At 40.7% G+C, this 21,488-nt stretch overlaps 1 protein-coding gene across 3 annotated transcripts in view; it reads right to left on the bottom strand.

Annotated features, from left to right (window-relative positions):
- The window catches only part of RALYL (RALY RNA binding protein-like), a 256,662-nt gene that overhangs the window by 157,882 nt on the left and 77,292 nt on the right, over positions 1-21,488 (bottom strand). The window lies entirely within an intron of this gene.

Below are 21,488 nucleotides of genomic sequence, written 5' to 3'. Positions count from 1 at the left end.
AACGAAACGAAACAAATTTTTTGGCAGTGCACATGTCTAATAATTAGTATATGTTACGACTTGTAACTCATGCTAATTATGATATTTTATATGATTAATGCAATGCAAAATAACTTACGAGGACCATTATCTGTATTATTTTGCATTTTTGACCACTTCTTTATTATGGCCAAAGTCTATACTAGCTTGCCGTGACAAGATATAAGGTAGCAAACTAGACGATAACATGAATCATTTTAAAATGACAACATAACAGAAAGCAGAAAATCTAACTAAATCTAACTAAGCCCTAACATGATCAACATACACACAGCATACTTAATAAAATACCTCAAAGCATTAGGGATATCCTAAATTGAACCTGGCCTAGCCAATAAAGTGCCTATGGTAACAGCTGTTCTCCACACTCTTTGTGGTGACTACATGTACCAATGGATGTCTTCAAATCAATCCATGCATTGTTGTAGAGCTCCCTAAACACTATACATAGGCTGTACATAGAGCATTAAGTTCCATCCACGTCAAGGATAAGGACCCATACACACCACAATGCACTGTGCTGCAATGCACACATTTTTTGTAAGTTGAGGTGTTGTGTGTCGTGGTGTGCTACATTAGACAGCCCATTCAGAAAAATTGGCCAGCAACTAACCTCAAAGAGAAAAAAATAATTATTGGCTGCAGTTTTTCACAGTGCAACGCACAGGGCGCCCTGGAATGTGCTGCACTGTGTTGAATCACACATGTCCTTTCACAATGAATGGCACTGCAATGCACCAACACATATAACGTGTGTTACAAAGCGTTGTCGAAACACACATTTCCCACATGTTACTGCAACCAGATTGGTATAAATGGACCCCAAGTCCTGTCCTTCCTGGCATTATGTCCCACCTCTTGTCATTCAACTGTCAAATGGCAGAGCCTCTACTGCCCACACATGCTCTGGTAGTTAATAGTTGAAAAACTGGGGGGTAGAGCTTTGAATTTTATTCTTGAACTAGATAGAGGTCAAACCCTATGTGATAAGTTTACACACACATACTTTTTTGTGAGGGAGTTCTTAACGTTTTGCTTTCCACACTTCCACCAACCTTTGATATCTGGGACCTGCATTTGCTCCCACCAGCATCCTATTCCTGACTAATATGCCAATGTGTTCTCATAAGATCACGGCTGGCTCCGCCCAGCTGTCAGAAGCAGGGTGTCTGCTGGCCAATGGCCGGCCGCTCGGCCAGCTTCGGCTTTCAGCGCCGCTCAGCCGAGCCGAGGCATATGCCTTCGGCTCGACTGATCCGCTCGTCCAAGTTCGGGAGCTGTACGGGCTATAGTGAATAGCCCGTACAGCAGCCCTTCGGATCTACTGAACCAAAGGGGTCCTGGGGCCGCAGCTAGCCGAAGGATCGGCCGAAGCTATGGCTAGATCCTTCGGCTGCTTCGTGAATAGACCCCATAGTGTTTCAGCATATCACTTTATATGAATGCCTCTAGCCTTGACAATTGTTTGTTTCAAGGACTTCAACTTTGCCTATGAATTTAGAACTTTCTTCTTTGATCTTTTATAATGCTTTTATAATAGCTTTAATAATGTTATTTAAGCTGTTATAATGTTAGCTTAGCAAACATAAGGACTGTAATCTGGGACAAGTGAAACCCACAGTCTCCTTGAGCTAAGTGCTAATGACTTGCATGTTGCATGGGGGTTGATTTACAAAAAAATGTTCACTTAGTAAAGTGAATTTTCCCTTTGCAAGGGGATTTTCACTTAGCTTAGTGAATGAGGTGAAGCTCTGCTGCCTATCACTCAATCAGGTTCCAGCAAAAATCATGTTTATTATTTTCCCTGAACATGAGCGGCTATTCTTTTCAATGTGCATGTCCACCACATTTACTGAGCTAAGTGAAAATGCCCTTGCAAAGAGAAAATTCATTTTGCAAACAGAATATGCTCTATACCCCATTGGCTCTGGCATGCGGAGACCATGCTAAGGTGGTCTGCAGATGGACGAGCTTGGCCTAATCTAGTATGGGGAGTTTATGGGGTTGATTTACTAACCTTATAAACACACCACGAGCGTGTATACACCTCTGCAGTGTGTTCTCTCCCAGCATGATCTATGGGTGGAATCTAAACACCTTTGTAATGTGTACACACCCAGCAGGTGTGTTGTGCAAAGCCCTGAAGGAATTCCAAGGTGATGTTGGGTAAATTAGCTCTATGTTGTGTTGCTTGCGTTGATGAATGCAAGGAATGTAAATGCATGAGCTAACCATTTTTGTCTAAACTGTGAAGCAGCATTATATATGCATCATGTGCATGATTTTTCCATATATGGCATTAGTGGAAATATGCTTTTAGAGACTTTTTGGTTGATAAATACGTTTTGCTGTGTGAAAATCACACACACCTGGTTTGTGTGTGTGTTTAGGTTAGTAAATCACCCCCTATGTGTCTGTTTTCATGATAATTCTCCCAATGCAAACTGCAGAAAGTTATACAGATTATATTTGCCAAGCAAACCTTTTTTTCTAAACATTCATTCTTTATTAGAATTTAAAATCGTACAGAAAAAGAAATGCAGTCTGAGGTAACAGTTATATACAGAGATGCATAATGCTATGTCCCATAAAGCAAAATAACAATAGGGAACATAAGTAAATCACAGAAATAGGGATGACAAAATTGCATGTGGTCCCAGGGCATGTACACGGGACTGCACCAGATGTCCAAAGTGACAACTAATGGGAGATAACACAATGTAATGCAATAATGCACCAACGCTGACGTCAATGGGCAAACACGAGTTAGCTAACAGTTAAGAAACTGGAAAGGTAAGATGGGGAGTTGGGGGAGTAGAGTCAATAATGAAAAAAGGGTATAAATTGAGGGGAGCAATGGTTGCCTTAATAAGGAGGAAGGAGGGTTGAAATCCAGGGAAGCTTTGAGTCAATATAGTACATCTAACTAGCAGGGACAGCCAAGCAAATCTTTTTATGACCACCCTAAAGATTAACCGCTGCTTTAAATAATCAGAATTTAGTTTTACTCCAAAACTATTTATCACCTATTGTTCTCATGATGAAAATAGCTAATCAAAAATATGCGGGGTTACTCTCAGAAAAAGATGGCTGAATAGGCTGTGGAAAAATCATAAGTAAATGTATAAACGCTTTTATGCCTACAATGGTTTACTGTAATTAAAAATGTATTTTAATGAAATTTAAATGAATGCAAATTACACAACAACATTTATGGATGCATGGATTATGGTTTATTTTTGTATATACATAAATACCAGCTTATATTACACTAGAGAAGAACGGTATACTGGAAAGGTCTGAAAGATCATATAGTAACGCAGCACTAATGTGCTATTAAGATTTGACATGCATTGTGAGCAAAGGGCAAGTTTAGAATGTAAATGTCATATGTGATGTGATAAACTTTATTCCGCCAAAAAAATGTACATCATGCTGTAGCCTCTAGGCTATAATATGATGACACTAGATGGAAGTAAAGACTATACTGTAGTGTACAATATACTAGTGAGCAAAGATTGCTTATACATAACACACACATACACTGAGTGGCCAGATTATTATGACCACCCCATCAGTACTTCGTTGGGCCGCGAGATGACTCCACAAGATGACTTTGTTGGGCCGCCTCGTGACTCCACGAGATGTTGAAAGGTGATGCGAGGAATCTGACACTGCACTGTTGCCCTTCTGTTGTCTTGTACCAGTCTTGCCACTCTCCGTTCTGCCCTAACATTGACTAGTCGCTGACGGCCACAATTCGCACGTTCAGACCCAGATTTTCGGCTGACAGTCCAGTCTTTAAACACTTTAACAACAGCTGCTCTTGAACATTTAACGAATTCTGCTGTTTTGATCATACTCGCTCCATGGCTCCAAGCGCCAACAATCATTCCACTTTCAAAGGCTGTTAAATTGCGTTGTTTACCCATATCTTCAGAAAAAAATCACTTCTACTGTCGTGGTAAACAACCTGCTTCCCTATTTATATTGGTCTGGCCCTCTAGCAACTTCAGCGCGAAATTATAGCTAATTTTAGCTAATTTGCCTACAAAAGTCAGGTGGTCATAATAATCTGGCCACTCAGTGTATATATACTGTATATGTCAGTCTTTTTTGCTATTAGAAATTTTCTCATGTTAATAGTGACCTTTTAAAGAAGGAGTATTGTTAATCTTAGCTTTTATTGTAAAGTGATAGGAGGGATCCATGTCAGTCCACACAATAGCTTCATGTCTTTCTTGCACGGCAACACTATAGATTAATTTGTTAAAGCCCAACTGAACTTTTAATTTAAATTAGTCTGAGTAGGTCTGGTTTGAACCACCAAGTAAAGTGGCACCACACCCCCATTAAGGAGCAATCAACTAATATTTGTTTGGTTAGGCCTTTTAGGTGCCATACCGCAACATAATACAATATTTAAATAAAAACATAAATGTACTCAGTGTCTTTTATGAAAACAGAAATTGAAACATTGCATAGGAGATGGCGTGTGTTCTATCTATAGTATAGAGTATACAGTTGTCTTCTAATAGTATAATATAAAAGATACCCCCTGGGCCACTCAGATTGATACATAGGGGGTGATTTACTAACCTAAACACACGCACGCACCAGGTGCGTGTGATTTTCACACAGCAAAACTTATTTATCAACCAAAAAGTCTCTAAAAGCATATTTCCACTAATGCCATATATAGAAAAAATCATGCACATGATGCATATATAATGCTGCTTCACAGTTTAGACAAAAAATGGTTAGCTCATGCATTTACATTCCTGCATTCATCAACGCAAGCAACACAACATAGAGCTAATTTACACAACATCACCTTGCAATTCATGCTTGGCTTTGCACAACACACCTGCTGGGTGTGTACACACTACAAAGGTGTTAAGATTCCACCCATAGATCATGCTGGGAGGGAACACATTACAGAGGTGTATACATGTTCGTGGCGTGTTTATAAGGTTAGTAAATCAACCCCATAGATTCATCTGTATCAAGAGGTCCAGAGAGGTATCTGAATACTATACTATTAGAAGACAACTGTATACTCTATACTATTAATGGAACACGCAATATCCGCTATGCAATGTTTTGATTTCTGTTTTTATATAAGACACTGATTAAATTTATGGGGGTTTTTTTTTGCCCTGATGTGCCTGTGTGTATGTGGAGACACACACAACTTTCTAGCACACACAAGGATGGCAACCATGGGACCCTGCAAGGAAAAGGAGTCCCCCTTAAACAGGATATCAGGACAAGTGCTCAGGGGACCAGCGGAATTTGCAGGAAACTAAAACTTTTAAACATCAAGAAGCAGCATCCATTGTAAGTGATTTCATCAGGAATTAAAATAGCTGAAAAACCTTTTAAATTTAATGTCACTTTAATAAAAAAATAAAATTTTAAAAAATGACAAAATAACGAGTATAATGGAAGTTTTGCCAGTTATATATGTTATTTTCAATCAAAAAGCTATCCCTTATTAAGCTGCTTCAGTCATGGCAGCGAAACCCATCATTCGGTCAAAAGATGTATTTACTCCAAGGAGTCTTCCAATGATTCTCTTTTGTTGCAGAAAACTGTCATTTAAAGAAATTCCTTTTTGGGCTCTGGCAATCAAATAACTACATCAATAATAAATAACCTTTGCTACACAATCAGCAATTTACCTGTGTCAGAAATTGATAAAAATGTCACTCTGTCAGGAAAGCTATTTCTCCAGAGCTCGACATAAAAAAAAAGAAATCTCTGAACTGGAAATTCTTAGCTAGGCAAAGTAGTTTTCAGCATTTATCACAATGGGTGAAAGTCTGTGATTCCATAAATAGACTGGCAAAGCAATCACAGACACCCAAGGGTATCATTATGTTCCTTTTTCACTCATCCTTAAAAATAACATGAAATTTAATTCTATTAGAGAGTAATAACACATGATGTTACTATAATCCACATCTCAATCTGCTCTGATGAACTTGAAGAAATGAGAGAAATGTACCGCAGGGTTATAAATCTTACGAATACTAAACATTTTCTTCTCAGTTTATTTTTAAGAACACACTTTGACATTCCCAGTACTGTATTGGCTTTAAAACTGTAATATCAACAAAAGGGCCTCCACCCATGAACCTCTTGCTAAGGTTAGCATAGTTACAAAGTTGGTAAGATAAAACAAAAAAGACACAGGTCTATATAGTTAAACCTTTGTGTGTGTGTGTGTGTGTGTGTGTGTGTGTGTGTACATGTGGGTGTGTACTTGGTTCTTAGCATTCCCATATCCTTGTATATTTAGTGAACTAAGAAACTCATCTAGAAGGTTCTTGAATTTATCAATGCCAAAAGTGGATACCACTGACGGTGGAAGTGATTCCACATGTTTATTACTCTCATAGTAAAAAAAACCTTCATCTACTAACCTCTTGTTGTGCCCTCGTGTCCTCAATACAGTTCTTGCTTTACACATCCTATTCCAAATATTGTGGTCTCCATTAATGATTTTGAAAATTGCAATTGGGTCCCCTCTTAAACGCCTCTTTTCTAAGGAGAATAAGTTTAATTTCTGGAGGCGATCTTCATAACTCAGAGCTTCCACCCCCTTTATTAATTTTGTAGCCTTTCTCTGAACTCTCTCGACTTCGTGAACATCTTTCCTGAGGATCGGTGACCAAAACTAAGCCGCATACTCAAGGTGAGTCCGAACTAGTGATTTAGAAAATTATGTTTTTATCCTTTGCTAAAATCCCTCTTTTAATGCAGGATAGTATCTCGTTTGCTTTGCTGGCTGCTTCTTGGTATTGCAAGCAGGTGTCCCGGGTGTTCTGACTAATCCAGCTTTAGAGGTCTCAGCCGTGTTTTTCAATTGTCTTAAAGACCATCCATAAAAATCAAAGTTCTGCATTACTGACCATCACCCAAAATAACAATAGCTTAAAAATTCTATTTTAAAATAAAGCTTTTGCAGAAAAAAATAAATACTTATAGTACATTCTCATGGGATTTCAAGCCCCCAGCTTTTCAGTGAGGTAGCAGTGAGTAGGTGATGTCACCCATGACTTCTGGAAGCATCAGAAACCCATCCAAACCAAAGTAAGTATTTTTTTTTTCAACATTTTTTTTTTTGCAAAAGGTATTTATTATTATTAAGCATTTAAAGCTATTGCTATCAGGGGAGTGAAGGACTGTCAGTAAAGTAGACTAGCTATTTTTATGATAGGCCCGCTTTGAAAGAAATGCACAGCGTTTTTGAAAATATTTCTTATATTATTATGATCAAGACTAAAAATATGTTTTCTTTCATTTTTTATCAGGTAAAATATACTTAGTGCATATTCATATTTTGTATCTGTTATGTCAAACCAGCAGGTGGATCTCTAGGCTTCCTTTACATATGTATATGTGTATGCATTTATATGTAAGGATTAAAGGAGAACTAGGGGGTTAAGGCTTTTCCCCATAGTTCTCCATAAGGCAATGGGAGGACACAAACTAGCGTCCTCCCGTCACCCTAAGTTCAGTATACCGCAGTATATACAATTATGTCTGGATCCACCCAGCTGCGTGAGTGACAGCTGGCTCTGCCTATCTAGAGGCAGAGCCAGCTGTACCCGCCCCCTCCCCCACCTGATCCGCCAGTCAGCGCTGGCGGATCGGAGCAGGGAGGGGGGAATCCAGCCCCTCTCTGTCACAGCAGAGAGCCGTGACAGGATCGAGAGGTGAGAGAACGCCGGTATGTGTTCGCTCACTTCTCGATCTACTGAGCCGACCTGTGACAGTCTCATTGTAACAGGTCGGCTAGAACTATGAGGTGAGTGAAAAGCACTTACCTCATAGTTATCCTTTAAGTTAACTGCTTTGCTTAAAAAAAGGCTTAATTTACAGGACTTTAGCACAAGGATCTCATTGGGCTCAGTTGATAATAGTTTTCACTTTGTTAAAATAAGGATTCCTATCTTGGTGTGATAGCTTCATACGTTGTGCCTAAAATCTGTTGTTTATAGGGTTCCCAAGATGAAGCTTAGATTTCACACACTGAGGGTTATTCACAAAGCTAGCCGAAGGATTACGGTAATCTCACGGCTGGCTCCGTCCAGTTGTAACGACAGATCAGTGCCCCCAGGTTACCTGGGGACGGTGAACTGTCATTAAATAATGAAAACTGGGCGGAGCCGGCCATGACATCACGGCCGGCTCCGCCCAGTTGTTATACATTGGACTCTAGCAGGTCCTGGCCAATAGAAAACAGTTGGGCAGAGCTAACTGCCACTGCTAGCTCCACCCGATTGTTTTTTAATGATTTGTTTTTCTAAAGAAATCTTTATATTTTTTTAAAAAATATATCATTTATTTACATTTTTCTACTTTTTTCACTGATTTTCTATTCTGCTCGGCACCATTGTGGTACCGAGCAGAATAGCCAAAGCTAAATGCCGCTCGGCGGCATTCGGCTCTTCATTCACGGCCGTTCGCCCCATATGTGAATAGGGGCGAACGGCAGCGAGTGAGCTACCGGAGCTTCAGTTCAGCCGATCCAGATATTGGATCGGCTGAGTCAAAGTCCTTCTACACTTCGGCTGACCGAAGTGCGGCCAAAGCCAGCCGATGTCCAGCTGATGACACTGCTGATGGCAGTGTTCGGCTCACTTCACTTCGGGTGGGTTATTCACTCGGCTGCATTCGGCAGCTTTGTGCATTCACTTTGCTCAGGGGATTTCCACTTTGCAAGGGAATCTTCACCTAGCCGAGGAATGAGATGAAAATCCACTTTACAAAGAATACCCAATCACATGCAAGGTAAATTTTTTTTAAAAACTGTATTTTTGCTTGCACATGATTGAATTACTGAAGTCAGCACCAAGCTAAGTGATAATTCCACTGCAAAGTGAAGCTTTGCTTTGCTAAGTGACAGTAAGCAACGGCCTTATACTTCTTTAGTAAATTAACTCTAATAAGTCAAAGAAGTCCCGTCCCCCCATCTTTCCTTTCTCTGCATGGGTCTAGACACATTTTGAATCAAAGAAAGACAGTCTGTAGTTAATCAGATACTACTTCTCTCCCATAATGCTCTGTAAAACCTATGCCATGGGTGCCACCTGTATAAAATGTTTATGTGCACAATAAAAACTGTATCTTAGCAGGAGAAAATATCAAATATCAAATTAAAATATATAAACCTAAAATATGAAATATTATTAAATTTGATGAACCCAAACCATTATAGTTTTTTTTTTCTCAAAAGGTTACTGCTCAGTGGTTGCCTCCTAGCCACCAATTAGATTATGACAAGCATTGAAAAATCACTTAGAGTTGGAAATTATAACTCTATTGGTTAGGGTTTGGCAATGGACACCAGTTCTTACTTAAAGTAGTATCAAACCCTCCGCATTCTTTACCTTAAAGCATTACAGTCAAACAGAGCAACATTCCCCTGGCTTGCATATGTGGCCATGCACTTACATACAGGTCCCACAGCACTGTTTCCCTAAATGCCCTGGTAGAGGAGCACTCTCCCTGTGCCCACATGCACAGTGCACTAGTCACAGAGCAGGCTCCAGCTTCTGTGAATCTCTGGCTTGGAGGAGGAGCAATGGAGTGGCTTGCTGCTGGGGTTGATGTTGTGTAAATTATGAGACTCCTTTTTATTGCCAGCCTCCATAGGACCCTGTAAGAGGACAGCGCCACCCAAAGACAGCAACCAGGGGGCATTGTGAGAGAAGCAATTAAAAGCAAACCACAGTATTATATATTTATTATGTATTACAGGTATTTATATAGCTCCAACATAGTTGCACATTCACATCAGTCTCTGCCTTCAAGGAGCTTACAATCTATGGTCCCTTTCTCACATGTATACATACAAGGGCTGATTTAGACAGGAGACAATGAACCTTCCAGCATGTTTTTGGAGTGTGGGAGAAAACTAGAGTACCCGGAGGAAACCCACGCAACACAGGGAGAACATGCAAACGCCATGTAGATAGTGACCTGACCTGGGATTTGAACTTTGAACCTTCAGTGCTGCAAGGCAGAAGTGGTTAGAAAAAAACAGACATGAAAACATGATAAGTGCTGAGGTCTGTAGCACTAGATCTTTTTTTTAAATTAGGATTTAGTAACACTAACAGGTCTGTTCACTAAAGGGTGAAGAGTTTGGAGGAGAAGTGGAGAAGGCAGGAGGAGTCAGCAATCTAGGCTAAAATAGCTGATCTGGAAACATTCTCCAATTCTGCTAACTTTCTAGTTCAGCTATGCTGTCCTAGATTGTTCACTTATCCTGCCTTCTGCAAACTCTTCACCCTTTTGTGAATAGACCTGTAAATCTATGGCCTTTATATACTTTTTTTTGTAATGTATGTACAGAGAATATCTTGGTGTAAAAAATCTACTAGTGTGTAATAATGTTTTAGTAACAGTGCTTTTGTGTTTAATTTGTAATATTTATGTACACGGGGCAGTCATATTTGCTCAATAAATACACACGGTCAGCTTCCTGCTTTTCAGTGCTACACAGTGCTTTTGCTTTACTGCTCCTTCTCTCAGTGAATCAGAGTCATCTTCAATTACCGACTCTATTCTGTACTAGATTATTGCACTCTGAAATATGTTTACCCTAATAAAAGGTACAAACATTTTCTAAGCAGCTTTTCTTTACAATTATGCAAGGAAGTACAGCTACAATATTCAAAACAACTTAGTTTGCGCTAGGAGTCAGATTTAAAACACCAGCCACAGCAATGTGTGTTTAAGTGCTTTAAAGAGAAGTGGGTATGTTGCGCTTGGTAAGTGAATCTATTTGGTTTTACTGTGAATAGTGAAAATAGTCACAGTATGGTTCCGTGGTGATTAGTCCAATGTGAAAAATTATTCTGCAAATATGTGAAGTGAATATAAAGTGCAGGATAAGGTGAGTGATATCTGTGAAATAATAAAAAAAAAAAGTGTGATGGCCTTTTGATAAAAATCCTAATGAGTGATTGGTTCTTGTGTGCATCTATTAAAATCTACAACTCCAAGGTTCCGTCTAAACGAAATAGTGAAAGCTAGTTGTATTCGGCCATAAGGGAAAGTGGGAATGTGCAATAATATGAGCAAAAATATAATATATAAACAAAAATATATAAGCTCAAAATATAAGCAAAAATATAATATAAACTCCCAATAAGTGCAAGTGTTCAATGTATTACATTTGCATGCTTTGTCCAATTGGTGTGTTGGTTTGGGTGGCTCCGCCCCACTGTTGCGGATTTTGTGGATGGGATTACACCAGTCTAACTTGTTGGGCAAGTTGAGGTTGGCTGCAACTAACGATCTAATTGCCTACTGTGTGCTACATTGAACACTTGCACTTATTGGGAGTTTATATTATATTTTTGCTTATATTTTGAGCTTATATATTTTTGTTTATATATTATATTTTTGCTCATATTATTGCACATTCCCACTTTCCCTTATGGCCGAATACAACTAGCTTTCACTATTTCGTTTAGACGGAACCTTGGAGTTGTAGATTTTAATAGATACACACAAGAACCAATCATTCACTAGGATTTTTATCAAAAGGCCATCACACTTTTTTTTTTTTTTTTTATTATTTCACAGATATCACTCACCTTATCCTGCACTTTATATTCACTTCACATATTTGCAGAATACTTTTTCACATTGGACTAATCACCACGGAACCATACTGTGACTATTTTCACTATTCACAGTAAAACCAAATAGATTCACTTACCAAGCGCAACATACCCACTTCTCTTTAAAGTACAGCTACAATGACTTCAAAGTGTGTCACAACATAAGAGAACAAACATAACCTTGGAAATTATCCAAGCCATCTCTCCTTTTCTTGTTTTTTTTTTTTCTTCACCAGGTTTTAGTCATTATGATATCTTCAGCTGTCATCACAATATAATCCGTAATACTGGTTTTATAAAAGAGAATAGCTGTCCTCACTTAAAAGTTTGGTACATAAGGAGAACTCGTTAATGTCCTTGTGAATAGATGCACTGAGGCAGTAATTCCATATATCTTATGGAAATCCTGAGTGCTTTATGGTGTTCTGCACATGCTAATTACTTCCAAGATGTGTCTTCTATCTACTCATCTACAGTCTGATGTAAGCAATGTTCTTAGCCAGCTCCCTTGTAACAATACCTTGAATTAATAACATTCTGCTTAAATCATGTACAGATTACAGAGAGCAGAACAGACAGGGCCAACGTATCTTAATAAAAACCCCCAGTAGGATACCCAGAGAAGGCTTTTATCTTTGCAAAATAACTGCTCTAGGACTGATAATAAATTATATATAATAAATACAATCAGTATGAAAATCAGGACAAAGCCTCAAGAGCAGATACCGAGTTTGGGATTTTAGAATGAAAAAACAGAGTATTCGGTTTTATGAAGAACCCAACACAGGTACACTTCTGGCCATGTCATTAAATTGTCTTAGAAATTATGTCTCCCTTTCTTCTCAAGGCAACATTTCTAAAGTTATGATATGCTGTACCTCTAAACAGGTCATGGAGAAAAACAGTGTGTTGCTGCAGGATCTGCATCTCTGAATTCTTTACTCCACTTTAAGATGTAAATGGGAGACAGGAATGTGAGGTTACATATAGTAACGCTTTTCTGATTGCAGTAGCGGGCATATATTGTACTAATCTACCTTACAGCTATGGGTGGTTCTTTCATATTCAGAAACAGAGCAGCATGCTTATCTTCTAAGATGTTTTACAAGATTTTGATTTGCACATTTGAGAACTGTTCCTGCTCAGGATTAACCCCACTCCTTCCAACACTAGACCAGCACAAACTACATTGGAGATGCTATAGGCTGCATTTACACCATTTGAATTGCGTTTAGCGAATGTTAAAAAGTGCTAGATGTACTTGACATGTGTTGACATCCATTTTTTTTATGAGCTGCTTGTGTTGAACTATAACAATCTTAAGTTAGTTCCCTTAACACACACCAAAGCAGTGCATTGCAATGCACTGCAATGTGTTACACTGTGTTTAAATGCAACATGCTCAATTTTCAACCAGTGCACACCAATGCACTAGGTTGTGAACTGGGGCATTTGGAATGAAGGCAGTTTTTCTTGACCTTGCATTGGGGCTGCATTGGACAATGCAGGCCAATACAGTGCTGTGAATGGGCCCTTAAAGTGCAGGATTTACCGATCTTCTGTCCCAAGCTGAACATTGTAAGCTTTGAGCACATAAGGCCTGTTTGTTTTTTCTTCCTCAATGTGTACTTAAGGGCCTGTGTCAATGGGCTCAGTGTTTATGTCTAGGACATCAGTTTGGAAATCTTCTATGATCACTTAGGGGTCTATTCACTAAGCCACGGTGAAAGCCGAAGCTGGCCGAATGGCCGGCCGACAGCCTGCTTCTGACAGTTGGGCGGAGCCAGCCGCCATCTCACGGCTGGCTCCGGCCACTTTCAGAGAGATCAGCGTCCCTGGTCATTACACACTGAGAACCAGGTCGGGCCGCTATTATATCACAGCCGCCTTTCCAGGTTCTAAGTGTGTAAAGACTGATGGCGTCCCTGGTTACCTGGTAACCAGGGACACCATCTATCATTACTCTCCCGGATGCTCTGGGAGTCTAATACGGCTCCCGGCCGCCCAGGAGAGAAACACTTTCTCTCGGAAAGGTCTACTCTGCTCGATCGAACTCCTTCTGCACTTCGGGTCGGCTAAACATGCTAAGCATGTTTGGCTGACCCGAAGTACAGCTGATTTCAGCCGCTATACGGCTGAAATCAGCCGTACAAGCCTGAAGTGAATAGCCGAACAGCTCACTTCACTTGGGGGTCGGTTATTCACTCGGCTGTGGTGAATAGACCCCTTAGAATTAATTGACAAGATTTCTGACCTGCATTTGACCTGCTTCAAGCAGTTTGGGCATCCACATAGACTTGCAATGGAATGCAAAACCCGTTTGAAGTGAACTAAAGCCCATTAATAAGGCCCTAAGTGCTCTGCTGCTTTACACTACTCTGGGTAAAAACACAAGTTAGAGGGAAAAGAGTACACTACACTATTTCCACTGGAAACAAAAATTGTGGTCCCTTAGTGGTATGTGAATGACAGCATCTGTGAAAGTCAAAACACAGCTGCCGCTAGTCCAAAAGGCCAGACCCTGATTCTTCATATGAAGCATCTGTGGCAAGTCATCGACACGATTTGTTTGCCTGTAAGCAATAAAAAGTTGTACTCATCACAGGATTCTTCTTGGAAATCACAACCAAACAAAGAGCGGGGCGGGGAAGGGTGGGCCGGGGGTAGGGAGGGTAGCTTTGGTCGTAGGGGACATAGTAGGGTAGGGAGTGGAGTAGAAAATCAGGGTCAAATAGGGCTTTATTGCATGAAAAAGTCCTGTCAGTGAAAACTGTGAACATGCTTAAAAAAGCATAGAGCTTGCCACTGCTTCTTAATTTTCCTATCGCAGGCTGGGGTGGGTTATGGATCAGGCGGCATTGGTAGTTTGCAGGTAGTTGGCCAGTGTAGTGTAGGTCATCAACATTGTTGGGCAATCTGGCTATTGTGCCTGGATTACAAGACTGGCAAAATAGAATTGTAAATCCTTTGGCAGACAAATTGGCTCACATATTTTATCCTGCTGTTTATTTAGCTATTTGCCCAGAGTTCGGCTTTAATGCAATACTGGCTGATGCAGTGGTAACTCTTTTATTTGTGTACACTGTCAAGCACATTAATAATTGTGTGCAAGAAGCAGAGCATAGACTGGGGACAATTTACTCCTAGACCTTTTCAGACACTACTGTGGAGGCATGTGATCACAGTAGGGGAATATACAATCATTATCTTTCACAATGTGACATTCTGCTCAGAAAAATGATGTAAAGCACTGACTAGCTATCATTAGTATGTGTAGCCTAGAGGTTCTTCAGCTTATTGAAGTAAATTAATCATAACAGTAAAAAGTTTTAGCAAATAAAAATTCATTTATAAATCAATCATTTCGGTTATTTAAAGGCCACATGTTGCTATGATGAAGTCAGAGACTCCAAAAATGTTACATTCCCTTTTGAAAATCTGTATAGTAAGCCTCACCTTCTCTGCAGGAAACATCCGTTTTAGATTGGATGGTCTGCATTGTTCCTCTGTGGTTTTAAAAAAATAAATTCTTTATTTAGAGGTTTTCCATTTATAAAACTCATACATGGTATCAACATTAAAGCAAAAGTAACCAAAAAGAAAATTAGACACAATAGGTAATCAGGGGACACCGTCAGAGGAATGTTGAACATGGCCCATGTAGCGTGGGTAGGTGCGCAGTAGGTGGAACCAATATTCAGGACGTGTCATCACATACATGGATCAGGGTCATAGTATGACCATAAGAGGGGTGAGCAACAACACCTTGAAGATTGGGGGGTTCCTCTGTGTTTTTTTACGTTGCCAAGCCACTGCAGGCAACGCAATCGCCAGGTGGGAGGGGTGGTCTCTATGTCAGGTTGGCTTGATATGATTAGAGTCCAGCAGACAACAGACATTGCTCTGCTGAATACCAAATGTAGAGAAGGGTTAGGGTTATAATCTGGCCTGCTCTGAAACTGAAGTTTGTGAAGTATAAAGTTAACATACTGATTTTTAAAGCACAATTTACCTGTTAAGATCTGTAACCTGCAGGCTAATCTACTTTTAGGGCAGGTTCACACCATTTTCCAGACCAGATCTGAAACGCAATGCATTGAATTTTGCCGCATTTTCACTGCAATTTTTGGCTTTATAAGCTTATAATTGTCTGTCAGGTGCATTCCAGTGTGCCCTAGTGCGCTTGCATGCGTTTTGATGGATTTCCATGCGTTCCAGACCAGACAAAATGAGACATGCAGTATTTTTCTGGTTTGGTCTGGAATAGTCTGCGCTGGTGTGAACAGAGGCCAGAAATAGCACAGGGATACATTAGGATGCATTTTGGGTCTGGAAACAATCTGGTCTGGAGATGATCTGGATGCGGTGGTAATGGGCCCTAAAATGGGCTTTTGCTTTAGATAATGTTAATATGAATATTTGCAGAGCAAAATTCTACTTTTGAGGAAACTCAGACATTATCAAAGCTAGATATTTCCTTCACACCTATGGAATTGTTCCTCAAACATTGAGAACTGTTACTTGTGTTAAGTAGATCCACACTTGGGGCACTTGATAAAAAATGTTTCAACTATTCAATTTAAAAACCAAGGTTTTAGTTAAATATATTTGCAAATTCACATTGAAGTCACATTGCCACGTCAAGGTACCTCCCACGTCAAGGAACACTTGATATGTTTGGTTTCAAATTACATCAATTTCAGTTGGGGATTACAGTTTTATGAGGTGCCTTAACATGGCAGTGTGGCTTCAATGTGTATGGTAAATGTATACAACAAACTACATCTGTTTCTACCTTAAAGGAGAACTATGAGGTGAGTGCTTTTCACTCATCCTCATAGTTCTAGCCGACCTGTGACAATGAGACTCTCACAGGTCGGCTCAGTAGATCGGGAGGTGAGCGAACCCATACCGGTGTTTTCTCACTTCTTGATCCTGTCACGGCTCTCTGCCGTGACAGGGGAGGGACTGCATTCCCCCCCTCTTCGCTCCGATCCTCCAGCGCTGACTGGCGGAACGGACCTGGAGGGGGCGGGTACAGCTGGCTCTGCCTCTAGATAGGCAGAGCCAGCTGTCACTCACGCAGCTGGGCGGATCCAAACATAATTGTCGGATCCACTTCAGCTGCGGCATCTCGCGATAGCTCGCGGTATACTGCGGCATCTCAGTATTCCGCAAGCTGTGGCTCGCGGTATAGTGAGCTTAGGGTGACAGGAGGACGCTAGTTTGTGTCCTCCCGTTACCCTAAGGAGAACTATGGGGAAAAGCCCTAACCCCATAGTTCTCCTTTAAGTAGTTATAGCAATGTAGGTATTTTTATTCTGGCTAAACTAAAAGTGTGCTGGGAATTTTTTTTAGTGTTTGCATATAGCCCTGCCCATGTGCAACAAATTGCTTGATCAATTATACTGTAGTGCTTCTACTACCCAAGATGCAACACATTTTGAGGACTGTGTTACTGTCTGTGTACAACTAAAAACTGTCCATGAACTTCCCCACACAATTCAAATTCATCTAAAATTGCACATGCTTTTCTAGCTTTAGTGTCTAAGGCCCCACATGGGTGGCAAAGGAGGGGTGAAAACACATTTGATCCATGTTTTTACTGCCCCTAACCACCCACCTAAAACCCAAAATACTAGCCACTCAGGCTTGTACACATGCAGAAGCAAAATGTATAGACCGTGCCTCATTTGGCAGGTAGTGGCGCTTGCCAGTCACAACCATTGCAGTGGATAGGATTGTGTTGCACCGCATGCCAATCGCTTGGCCATCGTTGCAGCAAGTTATTTTAATGCAAATTCCCACTTGGGATCCCCCCCCAAAAAAAACAAGCAGCAGTACTGCATCCTGAGCGTCTGTAAAGCAGCTGTCAACTGCCCATTAACTGCCCTCTGAAAAGCAATCCACCATAGATTGCTTTTCAGGGGACAGTAAAGTCTGCCGTTTGTGTGAACTTACTCAATAATTTGGCTTAGCAAGCGGGCTTGTTTTCTCTTCTCTAGTATTCATACAACTTTTTCATTTGCCCACCAGTTTGCAGTAGAACAAGAAACTCATGCAGGTTTAATGAAGCAAAGCTAAATGTTTTCAGAGATGCCTAGTACAACATTTATTTAATCAGCGCTGAAAACAACAGATGAGGTTTGACAATGAGTTGCAGTTATCGCCCAAAATTTTAATTAAGATGACTTTACGCTGACTGCCAGATGTAGATATGAGCTCCATTTAGTTGAGTGTTTCTTGCTTTAGACTTTTTTTCAAGCACAGAAAATAACATAAAACAAATGCACCTAAATGCTTTTGTTGCTTAGCAATGTCACCTCTTTTAATTTGTTCCTTTGGATTCTTGAAACACATTATACTTTTCCCAATAAGCATTTTTAAATATGCAATATGCATTGTAAGAGCTTTTTGTAGTCTATAAAAAAGAAAACCAAGTAGAGGAGGCAGAGAAGCGAGGATCGGGGGCATATTACAGTGGGAGAATGAAGGTACAGACAAGATTTACAACTATGTTAATAATGTTAGGAAACATTGCAAATAATACCCAATGGAACTAAGTAGATCTAAAGTAGATCTAAGTAGATCTGAAACAGATTTACAATTCACATTTCAAATGGCTGGAATACGTGGCATGTATTCACATTGTCACTTTTGGGAGAGAAAAATTAAGTAACAATGACTAGAACCATATCTGTCTGATTCCAGCTGCACCAGATCAGTAAGACTGAAGCTCTGCCAACCCTAGCGATAAGCTCAATTTAAAAAAATGTTAGCAGTTGAGTTAAAAGTTTTTCTCATATAGAATACAAGGAACAAGGACCCCACTCAGTGTGTCAGAGAAAACTATTCAATCAGATATCAAATATATTGCCAGCAGACCTTTGTTGCTGCCATCTGTCCCATATGTTGTGGAACTTTTGAGGGCACCCCCGATGTTTATAGATAAATATTATTTATAGGAGATATTATTTATAGGAGATAGTGGTATTCATACTAGAGTCTATTCACTAAGCTGCCATAGGCAGCCGAGTGACTAAACGACCCCAAGAGTAGTCAGCCGAACGCTGTACGGCTATTCACTTCAGGCTGGTACGGCTGATTCCAGACGTATATCGGCTGAAATCAGCCATACATCGGGCGGCTTCGGGTCGGCCGAACATGCTCAGCATGTTCGGCCGACCCGAAGTGCAGAAGGAGTTCGACTCAGCCGATCCAACATCTAGATCGGCTAAGCCGAACCTCCGGCAGGCTACTCGCTGCTTTTCGGTCTATTCTCGTAGATGCCGAACAGCAGTAAGTAAATAGCCGCATGTTGAGCGGCATTCGGATCGGCTGTTCTGCTTGGTCCCTGTGTGGAACCGAGCAGAATAGAAAAATAGTTAAAAAAGTATTAAAATGATGGAGAACTGCAGGTCTCCCTCTGCTGATTGACAGCAGCAGTGGGTGGGTGCAATAGCTAGTTTGCTATTGGCTATTGCAAATTGAAATAGCCAACAGGAATCTAGATATGCATTCCTATGGTAATTTCTTTTTTTTTCTTCTGAGGGCAGCCAACAGCTCCGATGTCAGAAGAAAAAAAAAAACAGAGCAGGGAAAGGTTTACTCTGCTTGATCAAGCAGAGTGAACCTTTCTGGGAGAAAGTGTCTCTCTCCCGGGTGGCCGGGAGCCTATTAGACTCGCAGAGCGTCCGAGGGAGGAATGTCAGATGGGGTTCCTGGCTACCAGGTAACCAGGAACCCCATCTGACATTACACACTGAGAACACGGAGAGGCCGCTGTGATATCATAATGGCCCGGCTCTCAGTGTGTAATGACAGCGTCCCTGGTTACCTGGTAACCAGGGACGCTGATCTCTCTGCAAGTGGCCGGAGCCAGCCGTAAGATGATGGCTGGCTCCGCCCAGCTGTCAGAAGCAGGCTGTCGGCCGGCCAATGGCCTGCCGCTCGGCTAGCTTCGGCTTTCACCTCGGTGCCTACCTCCGCCTTTCCCCTCGGCTCAGTCGAGCCAAAGCATATGCCTTCGGCTCGACTGAGCCGCTCGGCCAACTTCGGGAGCTGTACGGGCTTTAGTGACAAGCCTGTACAGCAGCCCTTCGGTTCTACGGCTAGATCCTTCAGCAGCTTAGTGAATAGACCCCAATGTGTTTTTCTTGGCAATAGTGTGGACATCCAGTGTTTAGCTTTTAATTTGCAAGCTATGAACAAGGTTTCATAAAGAAATGTTGATATCTGTTTAGTTCTCCATAACACATAACAAACATCTTGGGGTCTAGGGTAGCAGGTGTCTATAAACAGAATATCTTGCTGCACTCCTTACCGCAAAACCCAAAGCTGGGTGGGTGCTTGTAGTGACCACGGAAGGCACCGTGTAAATCACAGAACATAGAAATAATGTCACCAGCACACCATTCTTTGAAAATCAATGATCCTTTTTAATGGCATATTGCCATCCAAAACAAGCGCTTTCGGGGCCGCAAAGGGTCCCCTTCATCAGGCTTAGAATCATTCTAAGCCTGATGAAGTGGACCCTTTGCGGCCCCGAAAGCCAACATTAAGTTTTGACTTTAGATCTACATTAAACACATTCTTTGGGAAAAAAATAAAGCTATTCTTACTTCTGATTTGGCTTACAGTAATTTGCAGTCCTCAGCTTATTAACATCCAAAAGGAAGTCTGTGAGTCTGAGTTCAGTTCAGAAATCAGTGGTTTTGAAATGGCTGGTTCTTAGTTGAGCAGTGAACATATGCAGTGTGGTGGTAGCCCCACTGCAAAGATTAATACATTTCTTTTCCTGGAATTTTTCTTTAATGCTAAATTGCCAAACTGTGGGTTAGTGTTACACCAATCAGGATGGGATAGGTCTTTCTTGGAGAAACTATTTTAATTAGGAGTTCCCAATGCTTCCTAACATAGTATAAAGTACCAAACATATAACATATCAGTGGACCCTATATATATAAACTGTAACAGAAAGGTAATGTGTAAGCTGCCAAGAGAGACCAACTCAAAAGCTGAACTACTGTGAACTAAATCAATAAAAGTACTACCTGTTGGTTAGTATGAGAATCAAAAACTTTTTTTTAACAGAATGAAGCATATTTATCCAACTGATCATCTGTATAACACATAAGTGCCTGCTGGAGCAAACCTTTCTACTGGGCAGTAAGCACGCCTAATGTTTTGATTACACTGTTTGATGGGTGCATTTGCATGTGCTTTCCCACATCAAATTCCCATAAATGATATAAAAATCATTCCATTAAATTTAATGTTTCATGCCTGACAGCTTCCATTTCCAGGCACCTGTAAAACTCAGATGCATCTCCTTAAATGCACAGTCTCCTCATGAAGCTGATTAGAATACAATCTAGACACTCCAGGCCATCCAGCCAGCTGTAAAATGGCCATAGGCAAGGAATACTACTTTCACATTATCACAGAAGATGAACAACCGGTCAGTTCAGTTCATACCCTTCCACATGTTCTATCTCAAAATGTATTCTATAATTATGCTGCACCCCTCCAATAAATGCCTTCTTATAAAAACATTTGTATGGAATACGCTTTCCATAACCAGAATGTGCTGTATATGCATTGTTGGCACTGTCACTAAATAAGACAGCACTTAAAAATACACACACTAAAATACTTCATAAAACACAGCCGTTCTGATCAGATCCACCAGCCAGTTTTCAGGCAGATCTGATTGGAAGCTCAGTGTATGGGCAGACAGGGCCGGATTTGCTCTCCCTGCCGCCCCAAGGCTAGGTTCCACAATGCACCCCCTCCCCACCAACC

This window comes from Nanorana parkeri, unplaced genomic scaffold (genome assembly GCF_000935625.1).
Source record: "Nanorana parkeri isolate BGI_ZX_2015 unplaced genomic scaffold, ASM93562v1 scaffold213, whole genome shotgun sequence".
NCBI lineage: Eukaryota > Metazoa > Chordata > Amphibia > Anura > Dicroglossidae > Nanorana > Nanorana parkeri.
This window is presented reverse-complemented; position numbering and strand designations above follow the sequence as displayed.